Source organism: Podarcis tiliguerta (genome assembly GCF_965153285.1).
Source record: "Podarcis tiliguerta genome assembly, chromosome: 2".
Lineage (NCBI taxonomy): Eukaryota > Metazoa > Chordata > Lepidosauria > Squamata > Lacertidae > Podarcis > Podarcis tiliguerta.
In genome coordinates, this window is record NC_139535.1 from 109613006 (window position 1) to 109625646 (window position 12641).

General features: G+C 42.7%; 1 protein-coding gene across 3 annotated transcripts in view; it reads right to left on the reverse strand.

Moving 5' to 3' along the window:
- Nucleotides 1–12598, reverse strand: part of LOC310671520 (cyclic AMP-dependent transcription factor ATF-7) — a 108773-nt gene extending 96175 nt beyond the window's left edge. For 2 of the 3 annotated variants that reach the window (XM_083427717.1, XM_083427716.1), the window contains exon 1: nt 12380–12598. The gene's annotated coding sequence lies outside the window, so the exon portion shown is untranslated. The remainder of the gene's footprint in view (nt 1–12379) is intronic. The other variant, XM_083427715.1, reaches the window with a different exon arrangement.
- Between the last annotated feature and the right edge of the window lie 43 nt (nt 12599–12641).

The following is a 12641-nucleotide window of genomic DNA, read 5'->3' on the forward strand; positions in this document are numbered from 1 at the left end:
GACTAAACAACAACAACAGGTTAAACCTCTAAAAGACAAAACACAGATAAAATCTGGTGAGGTTACTAGACCAGGCTTCCTCAACCTCGGCCCTCTAGATGTTTTTGGCCTACAACTCCCATGATCCCTAGCTAGCAGGACCAGTGGTCAGGGATTATGGGAACTGTAGTTTCAAAACATCTGAAGGGCCGAGGTTGAGGAAGCCTGTACTAGACTATGGATGGGATTCAACTAATGAGTTTCATCAGCTGAAACCCTTGCGCAGTACCTTACAATGAGGCTGAATTCCTCCCTTAAGCAACAAACGTGTCAGCAGACAACTTTTTAAGAGAACATGTTCTTGCTAGAAAGAAAAATTGTGAGTTCGTAGTATAGGAAATGTTACAGTTCCCTGTAAGCTAAGAACACTTTGATTACCGTAAGCCATAAAATGACTCCTTCCTACTTTGCTGTCAAAAGTGCAAGAACACGCAGGCGTAGCTTGCCTTGCAAAAGCAGTAAAATCTCTCCCAGTAAAAATGCAAGGAAGGAAGTATGTGCTTTGAAATAGGCTCCAAAAAGAGTATCACTCCTTAACAATGTTTCAGAGGAAACACAATTCAGCAGAATGTTCACTGAACCTTCTGAAGTACATAGGAAAAAATATTGGCCAGAAGGAGCTGATCTATGGAAAGAGCCAAGTGCAAGCACTTGTAACTTTTGAAATCTACCTACTATCCTACAGGAGTCCCCAAATTTGCATTTCTCCTTTGCCCCAAAAGAACATACCAATCTTACACATTCAAAATCTGTTGGTTGGCACATCTGTCTGTCTCAAGAGACAATGGAGTACGCCTCTAGGGGTGCAGTCAAACCTCTGCATTAGCAGCACCAAAGTGACCTCCCCAGGGCACAAGCTCTGAGCAGTGTGTATGTATGTATCCTATCCTCTGCCGTGCATCTTCTGTTTTATAATAAAGGAGAAGATTCCAAATTACCCCTCAAATCCCACACCCTGCAACTAGAAAATCTACTTAGCAAAATGAGGACATTTTTGGAAGCCTGTGACACTGCATGCCCACTGTCCACCTTTTGTCTAAACCTTGAAAGCTATAAACTTTGCTTTTACAGCCAGAACACAATATTCTTAAGACTCAAAACAATGGTACCAGATTCTAAGTACTACTTTTGGCACCATGTCACGCAACCAGATATATACTTTTCAGTTAAGGAAAAGGTCTGATAGTTTGTTAACTATTTCCAATTAGGAGACTTTTCATTATTCCATCTCAAAAAGCTGCTTACACCACTTGAACAGAAACGAACATGCAAACCACAGCAGTAGAACATAGCTTGGATGCCAAGAACCATGAGTAGAAGGAAGTTTGCTTTATCCTCTCTGTCCTCAAAAAGCATCTTGAGTGGATCAAGGGATCCCTTTGAACAACATGAAATAGGGTGCTGTGGGAAGGGAGAATTGTCCAAAATTGAGAAGGCCTAAAACTGCATTAAAATTGTACTCCTAAAGGTTATTAAACTGATGGGCTCCTTTATAGAAGGCAATACTTTTTGTACATGTAAGGATTTATTTATTCATTTTTTTTATATCCCACTCTTTAGCTGAGAAAGCTCCCACAGTAGCTTACAAAAGCAATGCAACAGTGGTGTCCCATCCCATAGGCTTACAAAAGACATGACAGAAAAAAGGAAAATGGGGTGGAAACGGAAGAGGAAACAAGCAAACTTGGGTACCTTCTTCATGTTCTTTTAATGACTGGCATGGGTGGAAGTGGGCTGCTGCTCACAGTTCAAAAACAGGGCTTTGTAAGCAAAATCTTGCACCCCTCAGCAAAGGGAGACAAGACTGTTGGTCCATATTTATTTTTAAAATATTATTATTATTTATTAAATTCAGACCTATAGCAATATATGTATAAATGTAAAGGTAAAGGGACCCCTGACCGTTAGGTCCAGTCGCGGACGACTCTGGGGATGTGGCACTCATCTGGCTTTATTGGCCGAGGGAGCCAGCGTACAGCTTCCGGGTCATGCGGCCAGCATAAATAAACCACTTCTGTGAACCAGAGAAGCACACAGAAATGCCGTTTACCTTCCAGTCGGAGTGGTACCTATTTATCTATTTGCACTTTGACGTGCTTTCAAACTGCTAGGTTGGCAGGAGCAGGGACCAAGCAAACGGGAGCCAAAATAACCCACCCAAACCCATAAGCTGGGGAAATAATAACAAAATACCATAAACTCTTATCCTAGACTACTATTTATATAGGTGATAAACAGTTTGCACCAACTGAAAAGTTTTATACAGTAATGTGAGGAGTCCTCTATTTTTGTTTTCAGCCATATACGTAGCCCATATTTGATTTTTTTTTACCGTGCATGCAGCATCTTGTTATAAAGTCTTTGTGATACCATTTGTGTTCACACAAACAGGTTTTGAAAACATTCCATCTCAATATTGTTTCCACAATATAAATATTTCCCCCTGTTACATTTAGCAAGCTCATTTTCTGTTACAAAATGCCTGCTAACTTTTACTGCATGAAAGCACAACACTGGTAGGAAACCAATGCATTTTCCTAAAATCCCCATATGCCAAATTTGTCAATGGATTTCCCTGTACAATACATAATTATATTTCCCAGAAGTATTTTAATATACTTCATAAAGAAAATGAAACCAATCTTAAGGTAGGAGCTAATGACAAGCCACAGAAGTGCCCGGATACAGTAATAGGAATCAGAATCGTGGTTGGAGTTTCAAAGAGAAACTTCAAAGTCAGGAGAAACTTTGTAACAGCTTATCCCAGACTGCAGACTTTGGGGGAAGACATCCTCAAGACTCCTTAAAGAATTTTTAATTGCAGATAATCTTTATTATCAACTCAATTAGAGTAGCTATAGTGTAAGATGCCTGACACTTTTCAGTGACTGCTTATGGGGAAAACAAGAACTATAATCCACTATAGTGACAGCATTCTGGAATCCAGTAAATATACCGGGTTAATGCAGACTTAATTCAGGCATCAAGCCAAACCATGGCTTGCCCCACCATGCTTTAGTATCCGAAGACAAACCACAGTTTAGAGCTCCTTGCCTGCTTTTCTGTTTCATTTGTTCAACACTCTAGGTTCACTCCAACACTCTGGACCTTTGAGCAATGCCCATAGGGATCATGATGCCAAACCATAATTAACAGAAACCACAGTTTACAAACCCACTTCAAACATCATTTCAGATTCTTGTTTTGCCAGACAACTGCAACCATCTTTTGTCAATTCAGACATACTGTCAAAACATAGTTAAGCCTTCCTAACCATAGTTTGGCATGATGTCTGAACTGAGCCACAGATTCCAAGCTTACATATCTAATGCCTGACTCACAGTACTGTTTCTTTAGGACAATTTTGCTAGCCAAACAACTGTTCCCAAAAAATAACTTTTTGCAGCTACGTTCAAAGCGGTAAATCATCTTTGTTTTTTCCCCACTTAAAGATTTTAACATAATATGGTGGAATGTTACATTTTGTTGAAAAGCAAAGTTTCAGCTACAGTAGCAAAGTCTCATGTACTGTTTTAATTATCCTGCTGCTACAATGTCGCAGAATAATTTCAGCTACAGCATCTGTAACCCGAGGTACCACTGTACAGTAGTTGAGGTTTTGGATGACTGGGGGAAATTATGTTGTTACAAACATGGGAAGTACGTTACACCAATTGATTGCTTTTCTGATTTTTTGTCAATTATTTAAAGTCTTTGAAAGGAAAGGTTTTTGTTGTTGTGCCATTTTTGTTTATGCTTTGTTGATGTGGAATGTTATCAGTAAATAAATAAATAAATAAAATAGCAAATTGACTAGTTCTGCTGCTCTGGATTATTTCTCCTATAAACAAAGACGAGATTTTCTGTCACCACATGCTGGCACAAGTCACACTCCGAGGCCATGCCACAATTTGTTAAACTGAGCTTCTGAAGCTTGCAACATGAAATATTCTATTTCCCAAAGTCTCATATGCCTTGGAGGGCCAGAAACGAACTTTTAACATGAGAAAAGTTGGGGTCCCCAAGGTTCTAAGAGCTAATAGAACTGACCATGCCCTCCTTGATACTCAATGGCACTTTTGAGTTAAATTTTATCCTGGTGCAACCCCACCAGAGTTTAAAAGAAGGAAGCCGATGTTTGATCAGATATAAATTTAGTGCTTTCTCATACATTGCTTTCTCCAACTAGAATTTCATGGAGGATGGGACAAGGAAAACAGAAGTTACTCTTTTCATATCACTTTGGGCTGACTATGCATTGGTTTAAAGCTACTAGATCAGACATCAGACTACTATAGAAGATACAAGTAGAAAACAACAGACACCGAATTGGCAGGCCCAAGGAGTTTCTCTCCCCAGGCTATGGGTGATACCAGTGAGGCCATGCTCAGTAACTTACTCATTGAGTTCAGTAGGTCTCCTCCAAAAATGACCCTCTGATATCTCCCAATTGCCTTGATTAAATATAATCCACTTATATTACCCAATAGTTCCTAATTGCTTTGCTTTAGCTTCATAAGTAGGGAAAGTCACCAGGCAAAGAAACTGACAAGGCTTTAAAAAGTTGAGCTAGAGTCAGGAAAGTGCAGCACTCCCCAAATATGGGAACAGGTATCTTGTTAAGTGTCAAATACCACATTACAAAGATATAACAGGACATATGGGCGACAGGTAACTTACATACCTTAGTTGAATGTCAAACTATTGCCATATTCTCACTACATGAAGGACTGCTGGGTTATTACACATAATCAAATGTTTCTCAAACCTTTTAAATTCCCCATATCCTGTTAATGTATCTTCTGGGACTAACCTAGATAACCCCACACTTGCTGGTGATTTGATATGCAAGTGTATAGCCATTTTCCTTGCAATGTCTTTCCCGCATCCTACAGCTCTGTGCAAGAGCCATGGATGGGACAAACTGATATCAAGGGTGCCTTCAGAAAGCCCTGACTGTGGGGAGCTCCGAAAAATCAATAATTATAATTTGGATTATAATTTGGTCTTTTTTATTTTAGTTTTTTATTTTAATTGGATTATTATGATTGAATATATTAATTGGATGTTTTTTATTGGAAAATTAATAAAAATGATTTTAAAAAAGAAAGAAAGCCCTGAGTTAAAGGACAGATGCTGAGCAACTCCCTTCTCGAGCCAATGCTTGCACAATTTATGTTGAATGCCTGTCTGAAGAATTCCTCAGCCACTGAAAGTCTTCCAGCAGCTCCTGTTCATTCCCTCAAAGTTCCAGAATTCAGAGTCCTCCGCAGTTCTCTCCTAGTCCCCTGCCTTGCCGGAAAGTCCCAACTCCTAATTCACCACAAGTCAACCTAGGATTTAAACTGAAATAGTTTACTCTTCAGACTGAGCACATGGAAAAATCATGATATATTGATTTGGAACTCATGAGTTTTCAATAGTGAAAGCAGATGTCTTACTTGCTTCTTGTTGATCCCTGAACATCCCACCACTGCATTTTGAAAGATATTTGTAACTAAGAGGGCCAGGAAAAACCTAAAGAAATGAAAGTAGGAATTCCCAGAAGATCCTAACCACAACATAAGCAAGCAAGGCAAGCATGAAGGCCCCATATTCTTCCCCAAATGCCCTCCAATACAGATACACACACTCTTCTTAAAGTTGCCAAACACAAAAAGTGCGCCACTGCACGCAACGCAATGGAAAACTAAACAGGGGGGGAAAGAGGCAGGAACAGAATAATTCCATATAGATTTGATTACCCAAGGTCTTAGCAACACCTAAGAAATATTGAAACCTGAGGCTAGTAATTAATTCAAATGGGAAGGACAGACTTCAAATTCAGCTCTAATTGTTCCCTAAAGGCAGCTTCCTGAACAAATCCACCCTGAATAATTGCCGCTTTCAAATGGGAGACTAGTACCTTTGTTTACAACAGTGTTATCGTTCAATGTGTCAAAGTATCTCCAAATCCAAGGGGGTGGGGAATCAAATTGTTCCTAGACAAAACTCAACCGAAGCATAAACTAGGCCCACTAGGCAACAGCACCAAGAGAGTTCAGTGCTTACCCACTGCAACTTTCAATAACTGAGTGTCTCTACTAGGAGTAGTTAACCCGTGGGCCAGATCCAGCGTGGAAAGAAAGACACGCAAAGTGGCCTACCAAGTCCCCACAGCTTTATCACCCAAATTCAGCACTCAGATTAGGCGATACAGCACTCTGCTGGGGTGAAGACTGGAACCACTGCATTTTGACCTTCAGTTTGTCTCACACAGACACAAACCACTCTCTCCAAGTTGGGGGCGGAGGGATAATGCCTTTTCCTCTTCACAAAGACAATTCATTATTGTTGTTGTTACCTGCCCTTCACCAGCAGGCCCCAGAGCAGGTTACCGTAATTTAAAATTCAGAAATAAAAACAGTTATACAGGAAGAGGTTGATTCCTGAAAACACACATCTCAGGTGTCAGAGGCCAGGGTAAAGAGGTGCGTCTTCAGCATTCAACAAAAACTGGCTGGTGAAGGAGCCAGATGTCTGTACTGTATGTGTAGCACGTGTGCAAGTGGGGGTGCGTGTGAGCATGTGCACACAACTATGCACTGGCCATGCCCACCACTGGCATGTGGCCTTCAGGGGTGTTAATGTGGCAGTCAAGCTGAAAATGATTAGCCACACTTGAACTATGCAATCTATAGCCTCCTGGTCCCATTGTTTCTGATGAGAAGCACCTAAGGTCACGCCTAGAGAGGAACAGTTATCTGGAGTGAGGAATTTCTGGCCAGAAAGGAAAGTTATTTTTGCTGCTTGCAATCACTTCCTGGTTGGAGAAGTGATGCATACTGCAATGGTAAATCACCCCCCATCAAGGAGGGGGGACACTGCTTCACAGAGCAGATGGCCACCTCCATTTCAGCCTACTGTCTATCTGGCTTGAGAGAGGGCCAGCTTTGAGGATTCTGATGTTTTGCCTGCTTGCCTGAGGGCCAGGGAAGAGCCTAGAGGGAGAAGACAGATCCTGCCTTGGAGGCAGCATATCTTCCCAATTACACAGGACATTGACATTTCTACAGGATGGATATGTGTGTGTGTGTGATCATGGATTTTTGACTTACAGTAAAATGCTATTTGTATTTTGTGCTTGCTCATCTATACTTACATGAATTGATCATATTATTATGGGCATTTTTCTATATTATTAAAATTTGTATATTATTCTCCCCCTGCTGTCTCTGCTTACATTGTTGTTATACTGATTCAATTTTGACAGCTTATTGACAATTTTAGCTTGAGTTACTAATCACTTTGGAATAAAAAACCCAGGCTACCAAGACAGTTCTAAATTATAACCATAATAAACAATACTGGAGGCATGACTGAAACAACCAGACACGTTAAATGTACAATCAGTAAAAGTGCATCTGAGAAAATACCGTTTTTTCAGCCTAGCGGCTAGCCCATAACAATAATGATCAAGCAACTTGTCAGTCAGTGCAATCCATTTTTTCCTGCTATATCCATACCAAGTAAAGATAAAACTTTTGATGACAGGGATCACCTACATTCCCCCCTGCCTCCATTTCTTTGCTAATATGTAAATCAAAGATGTTTATTACAAAACCTATATTGAAGGCAGACTAAAAATGAAGCTAATGTCTGTTGATCCACCACAGTTGTTACTTTTGGTTCATCAGTGGTTGCTACGATTATGGTGTTCATATGACTAAATAACAGAAGTTCAAATAAGGCTACAAAACGGAAACATCATTCTAGTAGGTGAACAACCATGTTCATGTGCCCAATTCAGCAGTCCATTGCTACAAAAAGCTCACCTTTGTCCAGTAAGCTGGAAAACCCATAGCCCATTCCTAAATAAGGTCCCCAGAGATCCCACTGCATTCCATGGAACTTACTCTATAATAAGCAGTCCAATAGCATCTTGCGGTTTGTGTGCAAATGTGAGTGGGAACATAATGTAGAGATGGAGAACCTGCAGTCAGAAAGGCATTTTAAATAAAGAAAATGGACCAATAGTAATATTTAGGGTGGTATTCAATTAAGTTTGGCATAGAGTAGACCCACCAAAATTAATTGACACTAACATAATAATAGTTATTCATTTCAGTGGGTCTACTCCAAGTCAAATTTAGCTGAATACCACCCTTCACATTTACATACATCATTGCAAGTGTTCCAGAGTACTTTATGTACACTTTCCCAGTCATTCCTATAGTAATTATGTAAGATAAACTAGCATTACTATTCTCATATTACAAATGGGGAACCGTAGGCAAGAGAATAGCCGCCTGCCCAAATCCATGAGTAAGAAGAACTGGGGGACTTCCTGGTTCATAGCTCACTTTTGGCCACTATTCTTGAGTAGCTCTGAACTCTTAAGTTCAGTCTTTTTGGCACCCAGCTTTTTAATTGCATTTTTACAGACACACCACAGACCACCCAAATGAAGCCACTTGGGGACCACAGCAACATAAAGACCCCCACCAGTTGCTAGAATGCCTCAGAACATCTGAGTAGTAGAACCACAGAGTAAACAACAGGAATTAAGAACATTTTGCCAATCCTGAGTAGATTGACAGAATCAAGGAATCAAAATTTCTTCAAACACTTAGGCACATAACGGACAAGGGATTTTTCTAACTTCAATAAAATATAATAAGCAACAACTGTAGAGACAAGTCCTTTCAGCCCCTCACAAACCACAATTTTCAAATTACAAGTAAAACTGAACAAGCAATTCCTGGGAAACAGATATGCTCTTTGCTGCCCCATGACTGCTCAGTTTGGATAGAGACAAAGGGACAGATAATCGAGTCACTACTGAACCTCATATTTTGAGTAGATCAGAGAAACCATGAAAATATTAGCCAGAGGGGTGGGAAACAATATTTCTAAAAGCTGGCTTGTTGCTTTAGCGTGGATGGCACTGCTCCATTTTTCATGGATCTGCCCTAGATCTGACAGAACCACTTTCTTTGAACCTCAGAGGCAATGTCTTTTTGACTTGGCAAAGTCTAAGAACCTGGGCAGTAGATCCATTTATAACACTGGTAGCCAACACGGTGCCCTCCAGATGTTGTTGATAATGGACTACAGCTCCCATCACTCCAGACCACTGTCCGTGCTGGCTGATAATGATGGGAACTATAGTCCAACATTATCTGAAGGGCACTTCTGGTTTATATTATATATGGACATGAAGCTCAAAATGCAGGCAGTAGCAGCTGGATGCCCCAAAATATAGCTACTTGGTAAGGGCTAGTCTAGGTTTTTTGCTAACTGAACATGCATGAAATAGCTTCACTACTTTGTTTTACAGAGGGTGGGGGGAGAAACAGGTTTCAGAACTCTACGCTTATTTAGCAGTGCACACAGTTTCATAGCTCATATCCATCACTGGTTATCAACTTACTTTTCCATATGGATAAGTAATTAGTAAATGCAGAGTGTAACATAACCAATAGCATAGAGGAAATATTTTGACCTTAACCCTTGAAGGTGATGTAGCAATTGTTTGCACACAATTCTAAGCCATAGTTTGGTTTGGCAAAGCAGAAATGTAACAGAGGAGAAGCAAAGTGGTGACAATCTCCTCTCCAGGTGCCACATGTCTTCTCATGCAAACAAAGTCATGGCTTGGCTAAACTTTACATGTGAATGAGGTCAATGACTAAGAGGGAACCTGCAAGTCCATAGCTTAAAGCTCATCTCAGTCGTGAGCCACTGTTCATCGACCCCATCTGCAACCTGTGATAGTTAAGACATTACAGAGCCATTTTTACAAGAGATCATGCATGAAGTGTTTGGAATAATCAAAAGGAACTGTATAAATGCTAAGTTATTAGAACACAGAGTGTAACTATGTAACTCACAGTACCGTCACTAAAATTAGAGCACTTCCAATCAAGTTGGTTGAGCCAGTATGTGTACTGCAAGAGCCCATATCATTTTTATATAACTAACTCTCGTAACATTAGAGGAATCACAAAATGTTGCCAAGTAAATTATGCACATTAAACAGTTTATCAGTAAAACAGAAGAAAACTTTTTCCATTCAATACTGAAACTTTATTTTATTTATTTATTTGAGAGAGAATAGAGAGAACAGATAGGCTGTCTTAAGTTGGCAATTAAGTGCTGCCTGACCCTCAAAATACTGAGATAAACAAGCCAATCAAAATCCCATTTCAAAGCACTGTGAATATGAAAGAAACCAAGCAAATAAAATGTTAGCTGTGAACAGTTATCAGCAAAACCAGCCAGGCAAAATAATCTATTCCCTCCACTCCTGAAATGTAGTTGAAGACTGCTGCATTAACATTTACATCCAACTCACAGGGACTGCAAGGGTAGGATCAATATTCATGTTCCTTCCATTGACACCATGTTGTTCACTAAATTTGACAGTGGGGCAATTCATTCAAACAAACCCACTAGCCTCTACATGAAATTCCTCAAATCACCCCTCACTATATTCAGAAATCAAGGGCCTAACATCAGAGACCAGTACCATTGGGCAGTGCTGAGTCCACAGCAACTTGAGAGACCTCCCAAGCTTAACTAGCTGTCACTTTGGGCATTAACATCACACTGTTATCTGTGCTCCAAGTAGGCATGGTTGTGGCATTTTAAATGAGCAGTCACCCTCCACTCACTCAGCTGAATCCTCCTTGTAAGCAACAGCAGGAGCTGAAGATAGCACCACCTCACAGCTGTAGTAGGCAAGCAACTGGAGGTAGCTGTTCCATGTGTGTGCAAACAATGGTGGCAAGAAACAAATGTCATCTCCATTTCAATGTATCTGAAGAAGTGTGCATGCACACGAAAGCTTATATCAAGAACAAACTTAGTTGGTCTCTAAGGTGCTACTGGACAATTTTTTTATCTCCATTCACTATTATCCTTTGGGTGCACGGCCTGGAGGACTGGGCCACCCAACTTCCATGCTGTCCAGAGACAGAGGCGCAGCTTTAATATCTGATTGCCAACTGAAGCAAGCAAGCATAATGTCTCTGCACACATACACCATCCCCAACTGTTTGATGTGGTGGGTGCAACAACCATACTGCAGCCACTTTTAACTGCTCTGCCACTCACTCGAGAAGCAGCAGAGGTAGAGACCAAGAACAGCAGCAGACCCACCCCCTTTCTCTCTCTCAAGGGGGGTAGCTTGGAGAACCAACTAACAAAGACCCCCCCCAACTTGTTACCATCTCAGTAGCCAGCACTGCTGCTTGGAGGGCACCTTCTTCCGCGCTACGCAAAGCAGGTAAGCACATGGCATTCCCCCTATCTATACACTCGCCTGCCCTCTTAACTCTGGGCGGCACTGAGAATTGGATCAATCACCACCCACCGGAGGGAGTGGACAAGCCAGTGGAAGCAGCTGCTTCATCGGAGGCGTGATTGAGAGTGGCAAGGAGCTGTTGTTGCTAGTCACTCACCTGCTCACTTTTGGGTGGTGCAACGGGCTGCATCCTATCTACCATACCACCCAGAAAGAAAGAGCAGAGCGGGGCAATGACTGCTTTTGGCTGACAAGAGGTGGTCCTGGGAGGCAACTGCAAAAGTAGCCCCTGCTTGCTCACCCTTGTACCCCTGGGCAGTACAAATGGGAGGCTTGCCACTGCAGTGGTGAGGAGCAGAAAAGAGGGTGCAAGGATGAGCAGCAGAGGTTTCCAAGCGCTCTCCAAATCGGAAAGCAATCTTGAGGAAGCCACACCACCTTTACCAAGTGGCTGGGAGCATATACTTATGTAACAGCTTCCACGAGTTACTCAGATTTTTTTCTTGCTGGGGCATCGCTTCGCTTATGTGTTCTCACCCACTTCTGCAAAGGCCACAACCGCCTAGTTCTCCCTTCCTATTGACCTTATCCCCTGGAATTCCCCACCCAGCAGCCTCCTCCTCCCTTGGCATTTTGTTTTAAAAATCCTCACTCCTCTCGTGCAGGCACCAAAAACTCTACTCAGGACGCCTGGACCATTTCGAGCCCAGGTTCTCCACACGCACCCCAGCCCGCCCGTCATCGGGGCTTCTGGGCGCCCCCTCCCCCTCCCGGCCACCGCCCGGGCCCCCTTCTTAGAGCTTCCTCGCAGCCCCTTAAGTCCCTCCCACCCCCGGGAGACGGGGAGGGGTCTCGGTCCAACCCCGCGCCCGCACTGGCCGCACCGCCCGCCACTCGCCTCTGAGAGCGGCGCCGATTGGCGCGGCCGAGCTGCCAATCACGACAAGGCGGAACCCACCCTCTCTCAAGCCTTGGAAAGAGTTGGGTTTTTCTTGAGGGGAGGAGAAGGGGGAGGTGCGGGGTGAGAGGAGCGGAGGCAACGGCCAAACTCACCTCGGGACCGGAGAAGGAAGGGAGGGAGGGGGTGGAATTGAGAGGACCGGGCGTTTTTGTCCCCTCCCTCCGCTTTAAGGTCCCGTGTCCCTCCGCCTGGCGCCGCCACTAACGGGGCTCTTCCCCACACAGCCCCGAGCTGCGGCCCCCAAGTCTTGCTGTGGTGAAGTGTGGGGGGCCCCCCGCCTCCTCGTTTTCTGCGCGCTCGAGATCCTCGCGAGACTTGGCGGAGAGGCGGGGGCGAGGAGCCGGGGAGCCAATG